Source organism: Tamandua tetradactyla, chromosome 1, assembly GCF_023851605.1.
Source record: "Tamandua tetradactyla isolate mTamTet1 chromosome 1, mTamTet1.pri, whole genome shotgun sequence".
Classification (NCBI taxonomy): Eukaryota; Metazoa; Chordata; class Mammalia; order Pilosa; family Myrmecophagidae; genus Tamandua; species Tamandua tetradactyla.
Window position 1 is genome coordinate 67,245,745 of NC_135327.1, and position 25,276 is coordinate 67,271,020.

Here is a 25,276-nt window from a genome sequence, read left to right on the forward strand (position 1 = left end):
TTGTTGATCAGACAATATGGTTCAAAGTCTAGCTCTTCCTTTTTCAGCTCTGTGACCTTTAGGAAATCATTTCCCTGTAATGAGTTTCAGTTTCCTCTTCCTTATGTTTGGGAGATACACTGAGACCGCTTTTCTTCCTGACCCTCTCCACTCTACCCAGAGGAGAAAGCTGGGTATTTGGGCTTGCACCCCTAACTGATAAATTCACATCAGAAAAGCTTTATGATATAACCAGTGTGGAGAACGGTGAAGGAAGGGCCAACCCAGGTTAGTGGGTCAGTGGTCAGCCCCATAGGAAGGAAAGGGGATTTTAGACTTTCACAGAAATTAGATGGGGGTCTCTGAAGGAAAACACTACTTTCAAGGTGTGAAATAGAATAATCTTAGATATTCTAAGATATCTAAAATCAAAATGGAAATACTTGCTTTTAGATATCTTAGAATAAAACTAGTGATATCCCAGATTGGACAGCTCCTACCATTCACTCCCCACATCCCTGCCTATCCGGCAGTGAGAAAGAGCTTATCCATCTTGTGTTCTGTATTTCCCCCTAGCACAGACCAGGGTACCACATCCTCCCTCTCCTCAGCAGGCCAAAGGCTCAATCCTGTGTTCAAGAGGGAGAGCCTTTCCATGGCCATAGGCTTGCTGGGGCCGGTGGTGCTGGGATGTCAGGCTGCACTTTAGAAGACTCAAGAGGAGGAAACCAAAGATGCGTCCTTTGCTACAGGGGAAGGTGTCCAGCCCAGCCAAATGGGAAGCAAAACATGGGGGCTTAGGGAAGGTGACAAAGCATAGGTGGCCTGTGCAGAAAGGACAGGGAGAAGATTAGGAAGTGCTTGACACTCTTACTTCTGCGGGTTCCGTGAGGAGGGAGGAGTAGCTGGTCTCCACTTATCTGACCCCTCCCCCACCCGCTCACACCTCTAATCGGCCTTACTACCATTACTTGTACCCAGGAGGCCAAAATTGTTCTTAAGGTCCCAGTGCTATTGCTTCAGGGATGTTGGCATGATGGAGTAGGTGAGAGCAGGGAGGGGCCCAGCTCCAGTGCCCTGGGGCAGCCCAGTAGGCAAGAAGCACCCTTCCACCGGTAATGCCTACCTGGAGAAAGGAGAGGAGAAGGGACTGTAAAGGGACAGGAAAAGCAAGGCCTATAGTGCATGCTCTACAAATGGTGGTAATTATGCCGTCCAGCTCACTTGTTGTGAGGACTCAGTGAGGAAAATAGGTGTTAGTTTGCACCCCACCCCCAACCCTCCTCTATGTAATTGTAATTTTCAGTTTCAAAACACTTAACTTATTAGATTTCTTCCCTCCTTCTTCTTTCTCCTCCCTCCTGACGTTTTATCTTTTTTCTCTTCCCTCCCTCCACCCTTTCCCTATCTGCCCCTCCCATCTTTCCTTCCTCCTTTCCTCCCTTCCTCCTTTCCTTCCTTCCTTCCTTCTTATGAAATATTTCCAACAAACAGAAAGGGATAGAGAATAATATAATATCCACTATTCACCAGCGAAATTTAATAAATGCAATATCTGGTCTTTTTTGCTTTAGATTTTTAAAATTTTAAATAAATTGTGACAGATATAGCTGAAGCCTCCGCTAAAATTCTCTGTAAGCCTACTGCCCATTCTTCCCACAGACCTGAATCACCATCCTGAAGCAGGTGTATATACTGGCCGTCTGTGTTTGATGACCCGCCCCGCTCTGCCCCGTACGTATGTATCCGCAAAGAACGCACAATATTCACATGAGTAATGCCACCTAATACCCAGATGCCCCTTTCTGCCCTGCATATGTACACACACACACACACACTCAGGCTTCCAGGCACCAAGGACCTCTGCACCTCTGGAGAGATGCAGAACTGCAAATCCACCTGCTCCTTCCTGGGTTGCCTCGCGCCACCTCCGCGTGTGCTCGGAAAGCAGTGTGCGCCTGGTGTGCGCGTGCCTTCAGGGTTCTCCACAGGCGCCTTGAATCACTGAATGCTCTCAGCAGGCCTGTAAAGCCTTCTTCGTGACTGCTACTGCTAGTCGCAGGCGGTACAAGCTTCGTGCCGGTATCCTGCTGCAGACTTCTTCAATCTGCTAGGCCATTGCTGGGATCTTAGAAACACTTCGGGAAAATAGCAAATATCATACACATTTTTGCTAAAATGGATTGCATGATGCTTTGTGTTTTGAAAATAACTTTGCATATCTCTAAGATACTACGGCTTTATTTCCTCGTTTAGGTTGTTTTTTTTTTTTTTTTTTTTTTTTTTAAATCAGGGTTGAGGGCAAAGGCAGTCCCCTACTACCACAAATTATGAAATGGAGTTTTCCACATTTAGGGAAATGGCAGGAGTCGGCACGTTCGGAGTGCAATGGATGAACCCCACCTTGGGTAAACCACTTTCCCCATCATGGTACCTCCCTTGCCAGGTAAGTATTCCTTGTTTAAGTTTGAAGGCAACTTTCTTCACCCAACTTTCAAGTTTTTGTGGTGCTGATCTAAAGGAACCTCCATTGTTACTTTTCAAGCTTACTGTTGAGAAAGTTGTTTTGTGTTTACAGTGTTAGTTTTCAGTTTTTGGCTTAAATCTTGAATTGGCAGGGTGTTGTTCATTCCTTCCCCTCCCCGAAGATCTTTCTTATTGATGATTTCCTGAAAACAAAAACTCTCAGAAAACCTCTCTGGAAGTAGGGCTACCCTAGTGAGAACATGCCCATTTGCCATCCTTTCATGGGGCTTCCTAGATGCAATGACTGGGCACTGTTCTTCTCTTTGTGCGTGTAGTAGTCTACCTCTTGGTTCAGGAGTTTCCTTTTTTATAATAGATATTCCATGTGAAAGATCATTTCCAATGCCAACATTTCGACTCTTTGAACACGAGAGATATTTACACATTTGTTCATTCATGCATTCATCCATTTGATAAATATGCATTTCGTGACTACTGGATACCAATTGTTTATCCTAAACCTAGAGTATACAGCAATAAGCAAATCAGGCAAAACCCTATATACATGGATTTTACATTCTGGGACGTATAGAAAGACCCCCCAAACAAATTTTAAAAATGCATAAATAATGCCAGGTGATAAAATATGCTAACAAGAAAAATAAAGCCGAGTATGATGATGAGAGGAGACATACTACTTTATCTCAGACAGCTGTAGTAAAGTGACATTGAACACAGCTGAAGGAAGGGAAGTGAAGGTTAAGATCCTGCCAGTATAGTCAGAAGAAATAGAAAATGAGCAGCTTCTGAGACAGAAGCAAATCTGGCCTGTTGGGGGAGAGGCTGGGGTACATCCAGCAAGGAGAAAAGTGATGTGAGATCAGAGAAGATAGATAGATGGGTATAGATCCTGTTGGGTCTTTTATAGTTTTTACAGTGATTCTCTTGAGTTGGAAAGCCTTTGGAGGATTTTGCACACAGGAGTGACATGATTTAATATGTGTTAAGAGGAATGATTCAGGTTACTGTATAGAAACAAGAAAGGTAGAAGGAGGGTGAGGTAACAAGGTGTTGCAGCAGTTCAAGTGATGTGGATAGAGGCAGAAACAGTAGAGGCAGTGAGATATAACTGTATTCTAGATACATTTCAGTGATCTACCAAAATGACTTGTTGAGGCATGGAATGTTGGATGTGAAATAAATCTGGCTGTAAAAGATGGTGCTAGATTTTAATGTAAGTGATTGACTGTAGAGTTGCTATTTACTGAGAGGAGAATGGCTGGAGGGGAAGCAGGGTTGGGGAAGGCTAAAACCCAGAGACTGATTTTGAATGTTTACATTTGAGTGTATTGCAGACATCCAAACGGAGGTATAGCAGTTGGATATTGAGTCCAAAGTTTAGAATGGAGTTCAGATGAGTGGCATACAAATATGAATTGTCGTTGCAACTGATGACATTTAAAGCTAATGGACTAGATGAGTTCACTTAGGAGGTGAATATAGGAATCAAGGAGAAGAGGTCTGAGGACTGAGTCCTGGGGTAGTACAATTTTTATAGCTCAGTAAGCTAAGAAGAATCCAAAACAATAATGACAGTGCAAACGATGATAATGGTGGTGAAGGAGTGATGGTGTCATGGTGTTGCAGGTATTTGTGACAAAACGGGCAATGGTCACTTTGATGTGCAAAGGTGACCATGGGCCATGGATGGTGTGATGTTGGCAGTGATTGCTGTGCTTCTAAATTCTGGAGAGAGATGTAGATACACATTGGTTCATAGTCTAACAGCTGCTTTATTAGTCTGTCATCATGCTCCATGGCATGTGAAGAGCCCTTCAAATTGAGTAACATGAGTCTTTCTCATAGCTATTTGACCATAATTTATTTCACACATGAATGATTTTTAAAATGCATGAAATACAGTGTGCTGGCTTGCTATCAGACACTGGGAGATCAGAATTAGGTTTTTGAGTCTGCTGACATAGCTTTTAAGGAGGACATTAGCTTTAATTTTGTCTTCAGAAACAAGACATCTCTTCCCCTACCATGCAACACACTGATAATTTTTTTAATCATATCTATTAAGCTGAAATGGTATCTATCACAATTGGTTGGGATGATGAATAGTTATCCTAATGAAAATAAATATTCTTGCCAAGCATCATTTGCTTTCTTTGAAAGCAGTGCTTGGTTTTTCCTATTCCAATTTCACAGTAATGATTTGGCCTATGCTGATGTTCAACATAGGGGAGAAAATCATTTCAGGTCAAGTGCTATCAACACTCTGCATGGCTTAGTCAAATTGGGAGATATTTCCAGTAACGTCCATGCTAACCTTATGGTTCTCCAGAGAAACAAAACCAAGAGATATAGATTTAGATTTAGATATAGATATAGATATAGATATAGATATAGATATAGGTGTAGGTATAGGTATAGGTATAGATAAAGATACAGATATAGGCTTATTATCAGGAATTGGCTCCCATGACTGTAGGAGCTAGAAAGTCTGAACTCTGTAGTGCAGCCCACAAGCTAGAAACTCTGATAAAGCTGATGCTGAAGTCCTTAGTCAGAATCCCCCAGTGGAACTTGACTGAGGCAGAAATATGGTTGATATTCTTCCTGTTCTCCATTTCAGCTGGCCCCTGGAGCAGCCTGCCATTCTCCTATGTATGGACTCCAGGTTATACATGTAGTTGTAGCCAAGCTCTCCTCCCTTGTCCAGCACTCTCTTCTTCTATTAATGCAACTTAGGTTCTATTTGAACTCCCCAGCAGCCACCTCACACAGTTGGCCACAAATAAGCTTAAAGTTAATGAAATCTGCTCTTAGACGCTGCAGTTATGCCAGGCCTCTTCCTGTCTGTGCTCACCTGTCCTCCTGGATACTGGAACCAAGAGTAGTCTGGATTTTTTTTTTCCAAGGTCTGGCTTAGCCTCTCTACAGCTATCTCTCCATAGGCTGGGAAAATTGAGACTGCAGTTTGAGAATCCTGGGACAGCTTTGCCACCATTTCACTCTGTATAGAGTGAAGCGGTGGGGTTGATAGTCCATAAGTATTCTTCTTACCTTAATATTCTGTGAGACAGTGAGCTCCTCTTCTGGTCTAGATGTCACCCTCAGCACTGGAAGACTTGCTTTGGGGTGGTTGGATGAGCTAGCCTTTCTGCCTCTGCCCCCAGCCCTTCTCCTATACTAACCCCATACGTTGACCATATGGGGGACCTTGCCATTTCCTGAACATGTCCTGTTCTTTAAATTCTCCCAGCTTTGGCCTCTGTGGTTCTTACTGCCAGGAGTTGCTATTTTACTCATCTTTCTCCTCGTATGTTCCATACTTCAGTGGAGCCCACAGTCCCAGGCACAGCCATACCTTGTCTCTTCCACTGGTCCCTCCATCTCCACAGGTGTGATGAGATGTTTATTCCTGTGGCTGCTTCCTCTACCTGCTGGCTTTGTAGGGACTGGTTCTGTGTCTTCTTTTCTTCCATGTCTCTTGCTTCTAGCATTAATGCTTTCTGCATAGCTCATGTTCTTGAAATTAATGAATTAATGAATGAAACAGTGAAGTTGATAAGCTTTATCAACTTTATGAATTGATAAGCTGGTACTGTTTATCCTGTTCAGTGAAGCCTTAACACTGTAAAAGCATTGGAGGTTCATGATTCTTTCTTCCTGTCATGACCACAACTCTGATTCCCTCATCTGTGAAATAGAGCCACAATTTCACCTTTCTGGGGACCTAATGGAAGAGTGATACTATTTGAAGATCACTTATTCTGGCATGTTACTCTAACCTCAGAAGGAACTGCAGATGAAGGCAAAGCCTCAGGTTTATGTGGGGCTGCCAGCACAAAAGTTATAAGCAGCCTCAGCACTTCAAGAAAGTGTCTCTGCCTCAGAAATCCTCAGAAACATGCTTCTGGGATGAAGCTTGGGTTCTATTTTAGTAGCAGGAATCTCAAGGTATTGTTCGAACTACTAGAGAGCAGAATTCACAGATCCCTCTTAAATAGTTCATCTGAAGGCTATTTTTAGCAGAAAGGAATGAGAGCATTCTTGGCAGCTGCTTTTGAGCAGTGCCTTATGCTGATTATCATGGTCAGATTCATGTGTCAACTTGGCCAAGTGGTGGTACCTGTTTGTCTGATTGGGCAAGTGCTGGCCTGTCTGTTGCAATGAGGACATTTCATAGAATTAGATCATGATCATGTCAGTTGCATCCATAGCTTATTCTATTTGTAGTCAGCCAAGGGGAGTGTCTTCTGCAATGAGTGATGCTCAGTCTAATCACTGGTAGCCTTTTAAGGAGGATTCAGAAGAGACAGGCTCTCTTCCTGCTTCAAGTGGCGAGCCTCTCCTGTGGAGTTCATCCAGACCCTCCTTGGAATTGTCAGCTTCACAGCCTGCCCTGCAGATTTTGGACTCTGTGTTCCTGTGGTCACTTGAGACACTTTCATAAATTTTATATTTGTCCGTGCTCCCTGTTGATTCTGTTTCTCTTGAGAACCCTAACTACTACACTGACATATCTCTGAATTCCCCTGAACATGCTCATCTAGATGGATCCTTACTTGTTTGTTCATGAGAAGTACCCAAGCAACTCCTATGTAGAAAACACTGGATGCTCTGGGGAGTTGGGGAGGACTCATTCATAGTGTTTGTCTTTAAAAGGCTCATAGCCTGGCGGGAGGAAGATGAGGACAGAGGCCAGTACTGGGCAGCAGTCACAAGAGTTATTCCCCTTTGGTGGCCAACTCACCCTCCTTGTTTAACCAGTAAAGAATCTGAGGCCCCACATGGGAAAGTGTGGAAACAACCCTTACTCCAGAGTCAGAATGCCTGATCTTCAGCATCTGCTCCAACATGAGCTAACCATGTGTGGTAGTTAGATTCAAATATCAACTTGGCCAGGTGAAGGTGCCTCGTTTTGTTGCTGTGGGCATGAGACAATGGTATGTGAGGCTCATCTGTCACTGATTACATCTGCAGTCAGCTAGGAGGCATGCCTGCTGCAATGAATGATGTTTGGTTTGACTGGCTGATGCTTAAATGAAGGAGCTCAATGTAGCATAGCCCAAGCAGCACAGCATACCTCATCTCAGCACTCACAGCTCAGCTGAGGCCTTTGGAGATGCAGAAAGGAATCACCCTGGGAAAGTTGTTGGATCCCAGAGGTCTGGAGAGAAGGCCAGTAGAGATCACCCTGTGCCTTCCCATGTAAGAAAGAACCTCAGTTGCAAGTTAGCTGCCTTTCCTCTGAAGAACTACACATTTTTAACTAAATAAATCCCCTTTTATTAAAAGCCAATCCATCTCTGGTTTGTTGCATTTTGGCAGCTAGCAAACTAGAACAGATTTGGTACAAGGAGTGGACTGTTGCTGCAGTTTGCAATACCAGACATGTTGGAACAGTTTTTTGGATGGATAAGGGAGAAATTTTGGAGGAACTGTGAAGAGAGTGATGGAGAAGTCCTAGAGTGCTGGAAGAGACTGTTGGTGTAAATGGAACTACTGCCAATCTGGACAAAGAGGGACACAAAAGGGACAAATTGGAATTTTCAGAGTGAGAATCATGGAAGCTGGGGTCTGAAGCCAAGAAACTTTAGCCAGGAGAGTGGACCCACCCATATAAATGGAGAGGGTGAGTTTTCCTGAAGGGCAAGGATAAGTCTCCCACCTCATTGCAGTGGAAGAGTCATGCATTTGAAGGCCTTGGAGAAGGTATAGCATGCTCCTTGGGGACTGGGGAGAGCCTGGCTGCCACCACATGGAGGGGTTGAGCATGTGCCCCAGAAATGGCAGAGAGCCCAGGGTGGCCCCAATGTTTGGAGAGGATGGAGCCGAGAAAAAGGTGGTCTTCTCATTGTCCCCCGAGGTTGATTTGGAAAGAGGTAGCCCACTGCATAGGCCATTGGAAAGGGTGGGACTGCTGCTTTCTAAAGCTGATGGATAAATGAGTTTCAGATTTTGAAATCCAATGGAGTTTGCCCTACAGGTTTTCAGAACTGTTTGGGCCTTGTGAGTCCTGTGTTCCTTCATATTTCTCCCTATGGAAATAAAAACATGTATCCTGTGACTGTCCCTCCTTTGCATATTGGCACCAGGTAACTTGTTTTGAGATTCATAGGTCCACAGCCAGAAGAGAATTTTTGCCACTTTAATATCATTTAAGGTGATATGTATAGTTGCCAAGTTGACAAGGGGTGGACATGCGGTAGATTGAAGTGTCAATCTGGCCAGGTGAAGGTGCCTAGGTTTGTTGCTGTGGACATGAGCCAATGGCATGAGAAGTTCATCTGTTGCTGATTACATCTGCAGTCGGCTAGGAGGTGTGCCTGCTGCAGTTGGAGTTATCACCTGCTTGAGCTTATGATAATCCACTGTCATCCTCCAAGACCTATCTGTTTTCTGCACAGGCCAAATAAGAGAGTTGAATGGGAATGTGGTGGGAATCACTACCCCTGCATCCTTCAAGTCCTTAAGAGTGGCAGTAATCTCTGCAATCCCTTCAGGAATCCGGTATTGCTTCTGATTTACTATTTTGCTAGGTAAGGGCAATTCTAGTGGCTTCTGCTTGGCCTTTCCTGACATAATAGCCCTCACTGCACAAGTTGGAGAGCCAATGTGTGGATTCTGCCACTTGCTTAGTATATCTATACCAATTATACATTCTAGAACTGGGAAAATAACTACAGAATGGGTCCAGTGGGCCCCTGGACCCACTGTGAGATGGACCTGACCTAAAACTCCATTGATCACCTGGCCTCCATAAACCCCTACTCTGACTGGTGGACAAGAGTGAAGTTTGGGTCCCCTGGAATTAATGCCGCTTCTGAACCAGTGTCTAATAACCCCCCAAATATCTTATCATTTCCTTTTCCCCAGTGCACAGTTACCCTGATAAAAGGCTGTCAGTCTCCTTGGGGAAGGCTTGGAGGAAGATTAACAGTATAAATTCGTGGCATTTCTCCCCCAAAGGCACCTGGCCTCCCCTTCATTAAAGGGACTCTCCCCCAAAGGGACCTGGCATCCCCTTCACTCAAGGGACTCTGGTTCTGTAAACTGTCTCAAGTCTGGAAATTGATTAAGGGGCCATGACTCTATGTTTTTGTAATTCAAGTTAGACTTTTGTTCACTTGACCTAGAACTCTTTTGTTTATACAACTCAAAAATAATTTAGTATACTACCCATCTATTGTATTTCTAGGTACCCCATGATTTACTAATCAATGCCACAAATATCTGCAAGTCATATAATTTTGACTCCTGCTATAAGTTTGCTGTCTATTATAATACCCACGTCTGCCCTGTCTTTGGTGATTAAGTCCTGCCGCCTGACTTCTGCCAACATGGGTTCTGGTCATCCCCATTGTATTTAAGGATTCCAGCTCAGTGACAGCAGTTCCCATAGTAATATCTGATGTACAGAGAAGTGCAACTACAGAGCTCTTCAGGGATGATGGCGCTAGTCTCACAAATTTATTTCTCACAGTTCTGATAAAAGGTGCATCCTCCGGACATTCATAGGGTGTAAGAGCAGGCTTTGCATGATAAATCCACTCTAACATTCCAATTTCTCTAAGCCTCTGGCTCCCCTCATCTACATTATACCAGGGAAGTTCTGGCATTTCAACTTCAGGTAATGTTGGCCACCTTTTGGTCCATGTTTCAACCAACCATCCAAACAAACTGCTAATGCTTTTTCTAACCTCTCGAGCTATGACATTGAATGCAGAATCTCTGCTTAGTGGGCCCATATCAATAAACTCAGCCTGATCCAGCCTTTTATGCCTCCCACCATTATCCCACACCGTTAAAATCCATTGCCACACATATTCCCCTGATTTCTGTCTATATAAATTGGAAAACTCACACACGTCTTTTGGAGTATAATATACCTCCTCATGTGTGATACTTTGTACCTCACCTTTAGGGGCCTGTTGGGACTTTAGTCTAGTTATAGGTCTGGAAGAAAGGAGGGGTGGTGAGGGTGGGTCATGAAAAGAATTAAAAGTCTCTTCCAAGCCATTTGCTTCAGGGCATTCATATGCAGCAAATGAATGCATATGAATTTCATCTGGTAAAACAGGACTAATCACTCTAGGGCTAATCCCTTCAGGTGGAGTTTGGATGGCCAACTCTTCAAGGCAGGCTGGAAATGGGACAGCTATGTCCTCAAGTCAGACTTTTACAGGGTTATCTAAAGAAGACCTAGGGTTTCAACCTCACCCCCGACATCATTATCCATCCATATGTCGCCATCCCATTTTTCCGGGTCCCAGTCCTTTCCAATCAATGCCCTCCCTTCAATGGCAGACACCATCCAAGATTGAGGTTTCAACTTACATTGTAAAATTGCTACTCTAATAATAAGATTCTGAGTCTGGTTTTCAGATATCTCACGTCTATGGCTACAGGAAATAAGATTTTCCTTCAGGACACTTACATCTGTCAGACGGCACTTAAGCTTCTCGTTTGAAGCCTTAAGCTCATCCCTTTCACTCATTAATGTATACAGTGTATCTGACAACAACCAGCCAACATCTCTATACCTCCTATTTCCACAAAACTCTGTAAAGGCGTCAAAAGCATTATCCTCCAGAGCCTGGCTTCGTACAAGTGAAGAATCGAATGGTGATATTTTGACTATCTCTTTTACCAACTCATTCCATGATCATGGATCAAAAGGTGGCGGATCAAAAGGTGGGCAATGTTATTGTGATTATGGGAATCAGAGTCCTTAGTGCCTTTGAGTCCAGTCAGAGTAGAAAACCATTCATAAAAACCCATTTTTAGATTCTGTTTCTTAAGAACCACTCCTGGTACCAAGTTGTATTAGAGTTCTCTAGAGAAACAGAATCAATAGGAAATATTCATAAATATAAAATTATAAAAGTGTCACACATAACCATGGGAATGTAGAGTCCAAAATCTGCAGGTCAGGCTGTGAAGCAGACGATTCTGATGTAGGGTCTGGATGAACTCTACAGGACATACTCACCGGCCAAAACAGGAAAGAGAACCTGCCTCTTCTGAATCCTCCTTAAAAGGCTTCCAGTGATTAGATTAAGCATCACTCATTAAAGAAGACACTCCCCTTGGCTAATTACAAATGAAATCAGCTGTGGATGTATCCAATGTGATCATGACTTAATTCTATGAAATGTCCTCATAGCAAAAGACAGGTCAAGCCTTCCCCAAACAGACAAACAGGTACCCCCACTTAGCCAAGTTGACATATGAACCAGACCATGACACCATGTAACCTCGGACAAGTCCCTTCCCTCTCTGTACCATGCAGAATACCCTGAGACCTCCCCACTGGTGCCCTTCTTTTTTTACTTCTGTTATTGTGAAATATAACATATATACAAAAAAGCAATAATTTTCCAAGTACATTTTGACAAGTAGTTATAGAACAAATTTTAAAGTTTGGTATGGGTTACAGTTCCACGTGGTATCCTTTTCAGTAAAAAACTTCAACACTGTCTGTTGCTACAAGGCAAAGAAAAAACCTCTACCTCAGAGAAATGCTTTCCCTTGGATTTTGTTTGAGCAATACAAAAATAAGAGGGGCTAATACTGGATGGAGGAGGTTTCAGAGGCAATAAGCAAGATGTATGTGCTGGTTTGAAAGGCAGTATGCCCCCTAAGAAAAGCCAGGTTTTAATATAAATCCCATTTCATAAAGGTAGAATAATCTCTATTCAATACTGTATGTTTGAAACTGTGATTGGATCATCTCCCTGGTTGATGTGATTTAGTCAAGAATGGTTGTTAAACTGGATTAAGGGATGACATGTCTCCACCCATTTGGGTGGGTCTTGATTAGTTTCTGAAGTCCTACAAAAGAGGAAATATTTTGGAGAAGGAGAGATTCAGAGAGAGCAGGACGATGTAGCCACGAGATGCAGAGAGTCCACAAGCCAGCAACATTTGGAGATGAAGAAGGAAAACGCCTCCCGGGGAGCTTCATGAAACCAGAAGCCAGGAGAGAAGGCTAGCAGATGACACCATATTCGCCACGTGCCCTTCCAGCCGAGAGAGAAGCCCTGACTGTGTTCGCCATGTGCCATTCCACTTGAGAGAGAGACCCTGAACTTCATCGGTCTTCTTGAACCAAGGTATTTTCCCCTAGATGCCTTTGATTGGACATTTCTATAGACTTGTTTTAATTGGGACATTTTCTCGGCCTTAGAACTGTAAACTAGCAACTTATTAAATTCCCCTTGTTAAAAGCCATTCCATTTCTGGTATATTGCATTCCGGCAGCTAGCAAACTAGAACAATGTACAAACAAAAACTGAGACCAGTACGCATAATAGAAAGGGACAATGTCAAAAGAGGGCTTTGCTTTACTTCATTTAAATATGGCATATCCATTGATGTTCTCTCAATTCATTTATTCATTCATGTTCTGTGCAGTGCTGTGAAACAGGACAGGTGATAAGTATTCAGAGGTACACAGAAGTTACAGAAGACATATCCATAGTGGTAAAGAACTCTTGAGTTCAGGTTTGGTTGAAGGTTCTAAAAGGGCTTCCACTAGAAGAGCTCCAAAGCCAGCCTCTGGAAGCTGGTGAATGAGCACATGATCTATTCCTAACAAAACAATGGATTGAAAATGGAGCAAAGAGGTGGGAAAGATGAGAGTTTAATATTGGTGGCAGTCATAGTCGTGGTGAGTGGTGCCAGTGGCTCAGTGTCATTTGCATTTCCAGATACCAATTACTGTGACAACAATGGGCATGCCAGAAGCTCCCCAAGATGTAGTTCTCCCTGTGGTCTAGGTTCCTGGTCCCCATTTGCTCCCATTTATTTTATAATCTGCCAAATTACCTTCCAACTAATTCCTTTTCTGATAAAATCTGTTGCTCAGATTTTATCAGACTGAAATTTCAACTAACTTTAGCACCCTAACTCATCAAATTTCTCCTCCATTATCCCAAGATTTCCTTAAAGCTTTGGTGAAAGTCACAGTTGTTCTGGGGGAAGTTGGGAAAGAATTCATATACCTTAGATGAAATGGTGGAGGAGAAGACATGTCCTCTTTTTTTTTTTTTTTTACATTTTTTTATTAAATAAAAAAAATTAACACAACATTTAGAAATCATTCCATTCTACATATGCAATCATTAATTCTTAACATCATCACATAGATGCATGATCATCGTTTCTTAGTACATTTGCATCAGTTTAGAAGAACTAGCAATACAACCGAAAAAGATATAGAATATTAATACAGAGAAAAAAATAAAAGTAATAATAGTAAGAACAAAGCAAAACAAAACAAAAACCTATAGCTCGGATGCAGCTTCATTCAGTGTTTTAACATGATTACTTTACAATTAGGTATTATTGTGCTGTCCATTTTTGAGTTTTTGTATCTAGTCATATTGCACAGTCTGTATCCCATCAGCTCCAATTACCCATTATCTTATCCTGTTTCTAACTCCTGCTGAACTCTGTTACCAATGACATATTCCAAGTTTATTCTCGAGTGTCGATTCACATCACTGGGACCATACAGTATTTGTCTTTTAGTTTTGGCTAGACTCACTCAGTATAATGTTCTCTAGGTCCATCCATGTTATTACATGCTTCATAAGTTTATCCTGCCTTAAAGCTGCATAATATTCCATCGTATGTATATACCACAGTTTGTTTAGCCACTCGTCTGTTGATGGACATTTTGGCTGTTTCCATCTCTTTGCAATTGTAAATAATGCTGCTATAAACATTGGTGTGCAAATGTCCGTTTGAGTTTTTGTCCTTAATTCCTTTGAGTAGATTCCCAGCAATGGTATTGCTGGGTCGTATGGCAATTCTATATTCAGCTTTTTGAGGAACCGCCAAACTGCCTTCCACAGTGGTTGCACCATTTGACATTCCCACCAACAGTGGATAAGTGTGCCTCTTTCACCGCATCCTCTCCAGCACTTGTCATTTTCTGTTTTGTTGATAATGGCCATTCTGGTGTGTGTGAGATGATATCTCATTGTGGTTTTGATTTGCACTTCTCTAATGGCCAGGGACATTGAGCATCTCTTCATGTGCCTTTTGGCCATTTGTGTTTCCTCCTCTGAGAGGTGTCTATTCAAGTCTTTTTCCCATTTTGTAATTGGGTTGGCTGTCTTTTTGTTGTTGAGTTGAACAATCTCATTATAAATTCTGGATACTAGACCTTTATCTGATATGTCGTTTCCAAATATTGATTCCCATTGTGTAGGCTGTCTTTCTACTTTCTTGATGAAGTTCTTTGATGCATAAAAGTGTTTAATTTTGAGGAGTTCCCATTTATTTATTTCCTTCTTCAGTGCTCTTGCTTTAGGTGTAAGGTCCATAAAACTGCCTCCAATTGTAAGATTCACAAGATATCTCCCTACATTTTCCTCTAACCGTTTTATGGTCTTAGACCTAATGTTTAGATCTTTGATCCATTTGAGTTAACTTTTGTGTAGGGTGTGAGATATGGGTCTTCTTTCATTCTTTGGCATATGGATATCCAGTTCTCTAGGCACCATTTATTGAAGAGACTGTTCTGTCCCAGGTGAGTTGGCTTGACTGCCTTATCAAAGATCAAATGTCCATAGATGAGAGGGTCTATATCTGAGCACTCTATTCGATTCCATTGGTCGATATATCTATCTTTATGCCAATACCATGCTGTTTTGACCACTGTGGCTTCATAATATGCCTTAAAGTCAGGCAGTGCAAGACCTCCAGCTTCATTTTTTTTCCTCAAGATGTTTTTAGCAATTCGGGGCACCCTGCCCTTCCAGATAAATTTGCTTATTGGTTTTTCTATTTCTGAAAAATAAGTTGTTGGGATTTTGATTGGTATTGCATTGAATCTGTAAATCAATTTAGGTAGGATTGACATCTTAACTATATTTAGTCTTCCAATCCATGAACACAGTATGCTCTTCCATCTATTTAGGTCTTCTGTGATTTCTTTTAGCAGTTTTTTGTAGTTTTCTTTATATAGGTTTTTTGTCTCTTTAGTTAAATTTATTCCTAGGTATTTTATTCTTTTAGTTGCAATTGTAAATGGGATTCGTTTCTTGATTTCCCCCTCCGCTTGTTCATTGCTAGTGTATAGAAATGCTACAGATTTCTGAATGTTGACCTTGTAACCTGCTACTTTGCTGTACTCATTTATTAGCTCTAGTAGTTTTGTTGTGGATTTTTCCGGGTTTTCGACGTATAGTATCATATCGTCTGCAAACAGTGATAGTTTTACTTCTTCCTTTCCAATTTTGATGCCTTGTATTTCTTTTTCTTGTCTAATTGCTCTGGCTAGAACCTCCAACACAATGTTGAATAATAGTGGTGATAGTGGACATCCTTGTCTTGTTCCTGATCTTAGGGGGAAAGTTTTCAATTTTTCCCCATTGAGGATGATATTAGCTGTGGGTTTTTCATATATTCCCTCTATCATTTTAAGGAAGTTCCCTTGTATTCCTATCCTTTGAAGTGTTTTCAACAGGAAAGGATGTTGAATCTTGTCAAATGCCTTCTCTGCATCAATTGAGATGATCATGTGATTTTTCTGCTTTGATTTGTTGATATGGTGTATTACATTAATTGATTTTCTATGTTGAACCATCCTTGCATACCTGGGATGAATCCTACTTGGTCATGATGTATAATTCTTTTAATGTGTTGTTGGATATGATTTGCTAGAATTTTATTGAGGATTTTTGCATCTATATTCATTAGAGAGATTGGCCTGTAGTTTTCTTTTTTTGTAATATCTTTGCCTGGTTTTGGTATGAGGGTGATGTTGGCTTCATAGAATGAATTAGGTAGTTTTCCCTCTGCTTCGATTTTTTTGAAGAGTTTGAGGAGAGTTGGTACTAATTCTTTCTGGAATGTTTGATAGAATTCAGATGTGAAGCCGTCTGGTCCTGGACTTTTCTTTTTAGGAAGCTTTTGAATGACTGATTCAATTTCTTTACTTGTGATTGGTTTGTTGAGGTCATCTATGTCTTCTTGAGTCAAAGTTGGTTGCTCATGTCTTTCCAGGAACCCGTCTATTTCCTCTAAATTGTTGTATTTATTAGCGTAAAGTTGTTCATAGTATCCTGTTATTACCTCCTTTATTTCTGTGAGGTCAGTAGTTATGTCTCCTCTTCCATTTCTGATCTTATTTATTTGCATCCTCTCTCTTCTTCTTTTTGTCAATCTTGCTAAGGGCCCATCAATCTTATTGATTTTCTCATAGAACCAACTTCTGGCCTTATTGATTTTCTCTATTGTTTACATGTTTTCAATTTCATTTATTTCTGCTCTAATCTTTGTTATTTCTTTCCTTTTGCTTGCTTTGGGATTAGTTTGCTGTTCCTTCTCCAGTTCTTCCAAGTGGACAGTTAATTCCTGCATTTTTGCCTTTTCTTCTTTTCTGATATAGGCATTTAGGGCAATAAATTTCCCTCTTAGCACTGCCTTTGCTGCGTCCCATAAGTTTTGATATGTTGTGTTTTCATTTTCATTCGCCTCGAGGTATTTGCTAATTTCTCTAGCAATTTCTTCTTTGACCCACTCGTTGTTTAGGAGTGTGTTGTTGAGCCTCCATGTATTTGTGAATTTTCTGGCACTCTGCCTATTATTGATTTCCAACTTCATTCCTTTATGATCCGAGAAAGTGTTGTGTATGATTTCAATCTTTTTAAATTTGTTAAGACTTGCTTTGTGACCCAGCATATGGTCTATCTTTGAGAATGATCCATGAGCACTTGAGAAAAAGGTGTATCCTGCTGTTGTGGGATGTAATGTCCTATAAATGTCTGTTAAGTCTAGCTCATTTATAGTAATATTCAGATTCTCTATTTCTTTATTGATCCTCTGTCTAGATGTTCTGTCCATTGATGAGAGTGGTGAATTGAAGTCTCCAACTATTATGGTATATGTGTCTATTTCCCTTTTCAGTGTTTGCAGTGTATTCCTCACGTATTTTGGGGCATTCTGGTTCGATGCATAAATATTTATGATTGTTATGTCTTCTTGTTGAATTCTTCCTTTTATTAGTATATAGTGTCCTTCTTTGTCTCTTTTAACTGTTTTACATTTGAAGTCTAATTTGTTGGATATTAGTATAGCCACTCCTGCTCTTTTCTGGTTGTTATTTGCATGAAATATCTTTTCCCAACCTTTCACTTTCAACCTATGTTTATCTTTGGGTCTAAGATGTGTTTCCTGTAGACAGCATATAGAAGGATCCTGTTTTTTAATCCATTCTGCCAGTCTATGTCTTTTGATTGGGGAATTCAGTCCATTAACATTTAGTGTTATTACTGTTTGGGTAATATTTTCCTCTACCATTTTGGCTTTTGTATTATATATATCGTATCTGATTTTCCTTCTTTTTACACTCTTCTCCATACCTCTCTCTTCTGTCTTTTTGTATCTGACTCTAGTGTTCCCTTTAGTATTTCTTGCAGAGCTGGTCTCTTGGTCACAAATTCTCTCAGTGACTTTTTGCCTGAGAATGTTTTAATTTCTCCCTCATTTTTGAAGGACAATTTTGCTGGATATAGGAGTCTTGGTTGGCAGTTTTTCTCTTTTAGTAATTTAAATATATCATCCCACTGTCTTCTAGCTTCCATGGTTTCTGCTGAGAAATCTACACATAGTCTTATTGGGTTTCCCTTGTATGTGATGGATTGTTTTTCTCTTGCTGCTTTCAAGATCCTCTCTTTCTCTTTGACCTCTGACATTCTAACTAGTCAGTGTCTTGGAGAACGCCTATTTGGGTCTAATCTCTTTGGGGTGCGCTGCACTTCTTGGATCTGTAATTTTAGGTCTTTCATAAGAGTTGGGAAATTTTCAGTGATAATTTCTTCCATTAGTTTTTCTCCTCCTTTTTCCTTCTCTTCTCCTTCTGGGACACCCACAACATGTATATTTGTGCGGTTCATATTGTCCTTGAGTTCCCTGATACCCTGTTCAAATTTTTCCATTCTTTTCCCGATAGTTTCTGTTTCTTTTTGGAATTCAGATGTTCCATCCTCCAAATCACTAATTCTATCTTCTGTCTCTTTAAATCTATCATTGTAGGTATCCATTGTTTTTTCCATCTTTTCTACTTTATCCTTCACTTCCATAAGTTCTGTGATTTTTTTTTCAGTTTTTCTATTTCTTCTTTATGTTCAGCCCATGTCCTCTTCATGTCCTCCCTCAATTTATTGATTTCATTTTTGAAGAGGTTTTCCATTTCTGTTCGTATATTCAGCATTAGTTGTCTCAGCTCTTGTATCTCATTTGAACTATTGGTTTGTTCCTTTGATTGGGCCATATTCTCAATCTTCTGAGCGTGGACCATTATCTTCTGCTGCTGGCGTCTGGGCATTTAGTCAGATTTCCCTGGGTATCAGACCCAACAAGGTTGTAAGATTTTTCTGTGAAATCTCTGGGTTCTGTTTTTCTTATCCTGCCTGGTAGTTTGCGCTCGTGGCACACGTTTGTCTCACGTGTTTGGAATGGATCACCCCAGTCACTGATCTCCGCGGCCTGGGGATTTCTGATCCAATTCTCTCCATTGGTTCAGGGGGCCGCGCGTGGTGGGGGCGTCAGCCGCCGCGGCTTGAGGGGACCCTGTGGCTGGTCGCTGGCCGCAGCGGGTCCGGGGAATTCGCCACCGGACCAGGAAGTCACCCGCAGGGGAGGGGCATCGGTCACCAGCCGCCGTGGCCTGGGGAATTCCCCACCGGACCAGGAAGTCGCCCGCAGGGGAGGGCCACCGCGGCTTGGATAGCCCTCTGATCCGAGACTCGTAGCCGCAGACTCGAAGCCGAGACTTGAAGCCGCCCGCAAAAGAGGGGCGCCAGCTGCCTCGGCTTGGGAAACTTGCTTCTCCGTGACTCTCAGCCGGCCCAGGAAGGAGGGAGGGAGTAGCTCCAGCCGCCGCAGGTGCCGCTGCTTGGGAAATCACGCGCCGCTCGGGGATCTCACCGCAGCCGAGTCTCGCAGTCAGACTAGCCAGTCCAGACTGGGGTACGCTGTGTGTCCATTCCCTGCCGTAGCCCCGGGAGCTGTTCTGCACTGTTTCAGTTCACCTAGTAGTTGCTTTGGAGGAGGAGGAGCTAAGACACACGTACCTTACTAAGCCGCCATCTTCGCGGCGCCCCGACATGTCCTCTTTTTGAAAGGACGTTTGGTTACAGTATCCAGTGATAGAAGTTAGACTAAAGATTGGGAATCTCCTAGGATCATTTGATGTGGAGCAGGAATAAGATGTTATAGTGGGAGAACATAAGGGATAGCTCCTGAGCACATGGAGGGCAATCACTTGGAGAATTCTCAGAAGAATTTGAAAGCAACTTTGAAAGGAAGCAGTTTCTCCAAGTTAGGCCAGGGGAGGTTCATACCATCGTAATTTGGATAGAAAAATGAAGCTTGACTTCATTTTCTGGACACAGCCTTGGGCACTTGGGCTATATGCTAAATAACAAAAGTTTAGGTTTTTGTATACAAAGGAATTGTGCTTTTGCTTATTGTTCATATTTATGATATTGTCCTGGACTTTTTCCATTGGAAATATTATTTTAATATTTCCTAATTTGAACTCTTGTATAAGGGCAAGACTTATGGAATAACTGAATGAGTAGCTCAGCAAATCTTCTCTCCAAAAGACAAATTGTCAAAAATAATCATCCAAGGTCTCTGGAAATTAACCAAAGACATACAGAAAATTGAGAAACATTTATTTGAAAAAATCTATTGAATTATAGTAAGAAAGTTAACCTGGAGCAGTTCTCATCTCCCATCCGCTCTCACCTCCATGGCTGGAAATGCTACTAGATCAGAACAGGGATTGAGAATCTGAAGATCTACTGCCAGAGAGGACTTAGTTTATTTGGTGCAGAGTGAGGAAATTTCTATGCTTAGGGGTATTGTCAGAAACAGTGGTGATGTTGGCTGCAATCAGTCAAAAATGTCAGCTAGTCCTTGGTCACAGTGCTAGTTGGATAAAGCAATATAAAGGCAGAACAGACAGAAATTTAATAAGGAAATCAAGGGAGCAAGACCTGTAAAATGTGTCACTTTTCCCTGGTGATCTGAAAGGCTGTCAGCATGCACAAGCTACTTTTCCCTGGATGAATGGGAGGCCTTGAATTAATGCAAAAAATGAAGAAAAAAAAAAGGCAAACTTGTAAACTGCCTAAATGTTGGCTACATTCCCTAAACTACATATAGATTCATCAGCAAGAGGTGGAACCTTTATGGGCTATAGGTGTTAAAGCACAATCTCTGATCAATCATTGATGGACCACTATGCTAAATGGCAGTGGTGACACATAAAAAGCCAGACTTAAACATAAAAGTAGTAGTAATTAAACATGCAGAAGAAAGGAATTAGACCTCTATCTCACATAACATACAAAAGTTAACTCAAAATGGATTAATGAACTAAATATAAGAGCTAAACCATAAAATTCCTATACAATAGCCTAGGGGTCAATCTTCATGACCTGGGGTTAGGCAATGGATTCTTAGATGTGAGACCAAAAGCAAAAATGACAAAAGAAACAATAGATAATTTAATTTCATCAAAATAAAAAATTTCTGTGCATCCAAAGAAAATGAAAAGACAATTTATAGAATGGGAGAAAATAGTTGCAAGCTATACTTAAGACAAGGATAAGGATAAATCCAGGTAAATAAATACTACAACTCAACAAGAAAAAAATCATAGAACCCAATTTAAAAATGGGCAAAGGACTGGAATAAACATTTCTCCAAAGAAGATATACAGATGGCCAGTAACCACATGAAAAGATGTTTAACGTCATTAGCCACTAGGGAAATGCAAATTAAAATCACAATGAGATATCAATTCACACCCACAGGAATGGCTATTATTAAAAAATGGAAAATAGCAAGTATTGGAGAAGGTGCAGAGTAATTGGAACCCTAGCCTATTGTTGGTGGCAATGTAAAGTGGCATAGTCACTGTAGAAAGCAATATGAAAGTTCCTCAAAAATTAAATATAGAATTACCATATGACCCAGCAACATGACTTCTAGATATATACCTAAAGAGAGTGAAAACAGGGTTGCAAACAGATACTTATATACCAGTATTGATAGCAACATTATTCAAAATAGCCCAAAGCTAGAAATAACCATCAACAAATGAATAGATAAATAAAATATGGTACCTGCATACAATGGAAAGTTATTTGACCCTAAGATGCAACTGGTCATACCTTGAATACATGCTCAGTGAAATAAACAATATGAATTGTGTTATGTCACTTATAAGAGATAACAAGAAATTTGCAGAGATGGAAAGCAGATTAGAGGTTACCTGGAGGGGAAATAGCAGAAAGGGTGAAGGAGAAGCATTTGTCTATAAAAATAAAAATAAAATAACAAATTAAAAATTAAAAAAATTAAGTTAAAACAAAGAGTAGCATGAAGAATCTTTGCAATGGTGGAAATATCCTGTATCTTTTAAAATGTGGATATATTAAACCCTCCATTCAAAAACCAGAAGTTGTTATACTGGATAATTAAATAAGATCCAACTGTATGCTATTTACAACAGATACACTTTAGATTCAATGACACAAAGAGATTGAAAATAAAAATATGGCAAAAGATATACTAAGCCAATAGTATCCATAAGAGAGTTGGAGTGGCCATAATATCAGACAAAATAGGTTTTAGGATGAAAAATATTACTAGAGACAAAGGGTCATTTTGTGATCATATAAGGATAAATTAATAAGGAAAATATAGTAATTATAAATGTATATGCATTTAACAAAAGAAACCCAAAATAGAGTAAATAAAAGTTGACAGAATTCAAGAGAAAAAACAGACAATTCAACAATCATATTCAGAGACTTCAATACCCCACTCTCAATAATGGATAGAACTACTAGACAGGAAAATATAGATTTGTACAGCACTGTCAACAAGTATGTCCTAACATCTATAGTATACTTTACCCAACAATAACAGAATATGCATTCTTCTCAAGCACATATGGAATATTCTCTGGGAAAGACCATGTGCTAGGCTATTAACCAATCAAGGAGCACTTGCAGGACCAGATTCGTGCCAGCAAGGTAAATCAGCAGATCAACACCAAAATGAGTTTGGAGGTCTCAGAATGTAGAAAGTTTCTACAACTTTTATGCCACTCAAGGAGAACCTAGTTCCTCTCTTAAAGGATAAATTAGCCACACCCAGGATAATCTCCCTTTTGATTTACTTACTGCAAAATCCTTTCACAGCAATACTTAGATTAGTGTTTGATTGAGCAGCTTGGAGAAGGTGTGTATATGCTACAAAATAGCTGTTGCTGTGCTCGCTTCGGCAGCACATATACTAAAATTGGAACGATACAGAGAAGATTAGCATGGCCCCTGCGCAAGGATGATACACAAAATAGCTGTTGCTTCCCTTATGTCCTCCAGCTTTCAAAGGGAATATCCCTTGTAGCCCACTGTAAATCAAAATATGCTTGCAAGGGAATTATAGGGAATGTAATAATATAAGTAATTACATTAAATTAATAATTAAAAATCTTCTCACAAATTAAAGTCCAGGCCAAGATGACTTCACTGGTGAATTCTGCCAAACATTTAGAAAATCAGTAATATTAACTCTTTACAAATTCTTCCAGGAAACAGAGGAGGAGGAAGAACTTCCTGACTTATTCTGTGATGACAGTGTTACCCTGAACCCAAAGCCAGACAAAGACATTGTAAGAAAACAAAACTACACACCAATATCCTTCATGAACATACATAAAAATCCTCAACAGAATATTAGCAAATCAAGTCCAGCAACATATAAAAAGGATTATACAAAGAACCAAGCAGGATTTATTTCAGGAATACAGGTTGGTTTAACAGCCAAAAATCAATTATTGCATAATACTAATGGAAGAGAGGACAAACTACAAATAGAGTTTGCTTAATAAATTAATTTTTTATTTGGATTTTTTTCCAGATAATTTTCACTGAAATGAGAACAATTCTTATTTTGGAATCCTAGATTTTTAAGGCTAAGACTCCTTTAACTGGTCATCTGTGGCAGAGGCACGTGCAGTCTCCATGGACATTAGTGGAGAAGGGTGTCAGCCAGGGTCCTGTGGAAGCCCAATTCTTCTCCAAGATTTCAGTTAATTCCCTTGAGTCTTCTGCTTCTATGGCCACTGATGAATTATTACTCCTTACTGTGTGTTTTCCCCAAAGTGGAAGTGATTTTGAGAAGCTAACAAGACTGAAGTTTATGTTTTTGTCTTACTGTTGGGGAATTAAAGCAGGAACAAAATCCAACAGGTTTTTGGTCTGCCATCCTGACTCATGGGAGAATAGGTGCTGTGGTGTGTATGTTGAGGTCCAGGCAGGGAGGGGATTTTGCTGGGCCCAGTTAAGCTCTTGTCCAGAATCATCAGGGTAGTGTCCTTGGGATACACCCCATAAAGCTTACAGGTGTCTGTAATTCAGCCAAGAAGAACCAGGTTGGTGCACTGGACCACTGAAAGCTTTTCATGTCAGGATCGTCAAGTCCCTGGATGCAGGCATGATTTCTCTCTTCACATCCTGTTTGCCTGGTACCATCTGCCAGGAGGGAAGGTCAGCTCACGGGCAAGTGAGGGACAAGGAAAGCATCCATTTCTATCTCTTATTGAAACTGAGGGAGGGGAGAGGGACAGGATTGGAGGTCTCCATCCCAAGACAAGTAAGAACCTCTGGACCAATCTAGAAGCATGGGCAAAACTGGAGCCCCACAACTCCTCTCCTCATTCCCTGCTACAATTTTATCTGTGTACAGAGGAACCTCAGGATGGTCCATGCAACAGGTCTTTGCTCATGGAGTCCTGCCACCTCATCTTGACATCACTATAAGAGTCTTTGCACACAAATGCCATTCCCAGTCCATACCCAGCATAGGTCCTCCCTCTGTGGGAGGCAAGCATCACCGTTTCCATTTTGCAGACAAAAAAAATTGGAGCTCCATCCGGGAGTCTGGTCTCCAGCCTTCCTTTCCTACCTTGAGAGGTTCTGGAAGAATAGAAGGAGAGAAGCAACAAGAGGAGTGGGGAACTTCTCACAGGGATTTAAAAAGTAGGTAACAGCAGGCCTAGCTCATTGGGAGATGCTGAGGATGAGTAGTTAAAGCCTGCAGAATAGCATCTGCCCTGTGAGAGGCTTCATATAATAGTAGCTATTATTACTATCATTATTATTTTGAAAGACACTCTGAGGGTTCCCTCAGAACATCTCTCCACACTCACCGCAAGCAGCCTGGCTGACCACCCCACTCTGCTGTGCCCAGAGGCCAGCCTAAGGTTGTGAAAGGGTCTCATGATCATCTTTGGACAGTTGCCAAGTGTTACCATCAAACAAGGAGCACAGTCTGTTGAGAGGCTCTTTTCCACGGATTAGTTCCAAAATGAAGTTTTCTTTTTTAAAGCACATACTATTTCCAGACTGGACATCCTGGTCTAATTGAAAAGTGTTTCAATTACATCCCACCTGTGAAAATATACTGATCAGTCTCTTGGGCTCTCCTGAATTCCAGAAATCAGTTTCTATCTTCAGTTGAATACCTAAGCAACCGGGGAAGAAACCCCGTGCTTCTGCTTTATAGACCTCAAATAGCTGGAAAATGGTACTTTAACCCATTTCTCCAACAGCAAACTCAGAAAACCTCGGGGTTCCCACGTTTAGCTGCTCAGGCTTGGGGAAGACAGAATTTGAGTTCACCCACCTCTTCACTGCAAGCAACATCTCTTTATAAAGGGAAATGCTGCATGCCAGGTGCTGGGGCAGATTCAGGAGGACCAAGATAGACTTGACAG

At 41.1% G+C, this 25,276-nt stretch overlaps 2 non-coding genes across 2 annotated transcripts; one reads left to right on the forward strand and one right to left on the reverse strand.

Moving 5' to 3' along the window:
- Positions 1 to 2,269: 2,269 nt before the first annotated feature.
- LOC143653465 (U1 spliceosomal RNA) lies at positions 2,270 to 2,433 on the reverse strand. Its single transcript, XR_013161302.1, has one exon. It is a non-coding gene; the product is annotated as a U1 spliceosomal RNA (small nuclear RNA).
- A 20,334-nt stretch (positions 2,434 to 22,767) lies between these two features.
- On the forward strand, positions 22,768 to 22,875 carry LOC143653002 (U6 spliceosomal RNA). The gene has a single exon (XR_013161006.1). It is a non-coding gene; the product is annotated as a U6 spliceosomal RNA (small nuclear RNA).
- Positions 22,876 to 25,276: the final 2,401 nt, after the last annotated feature.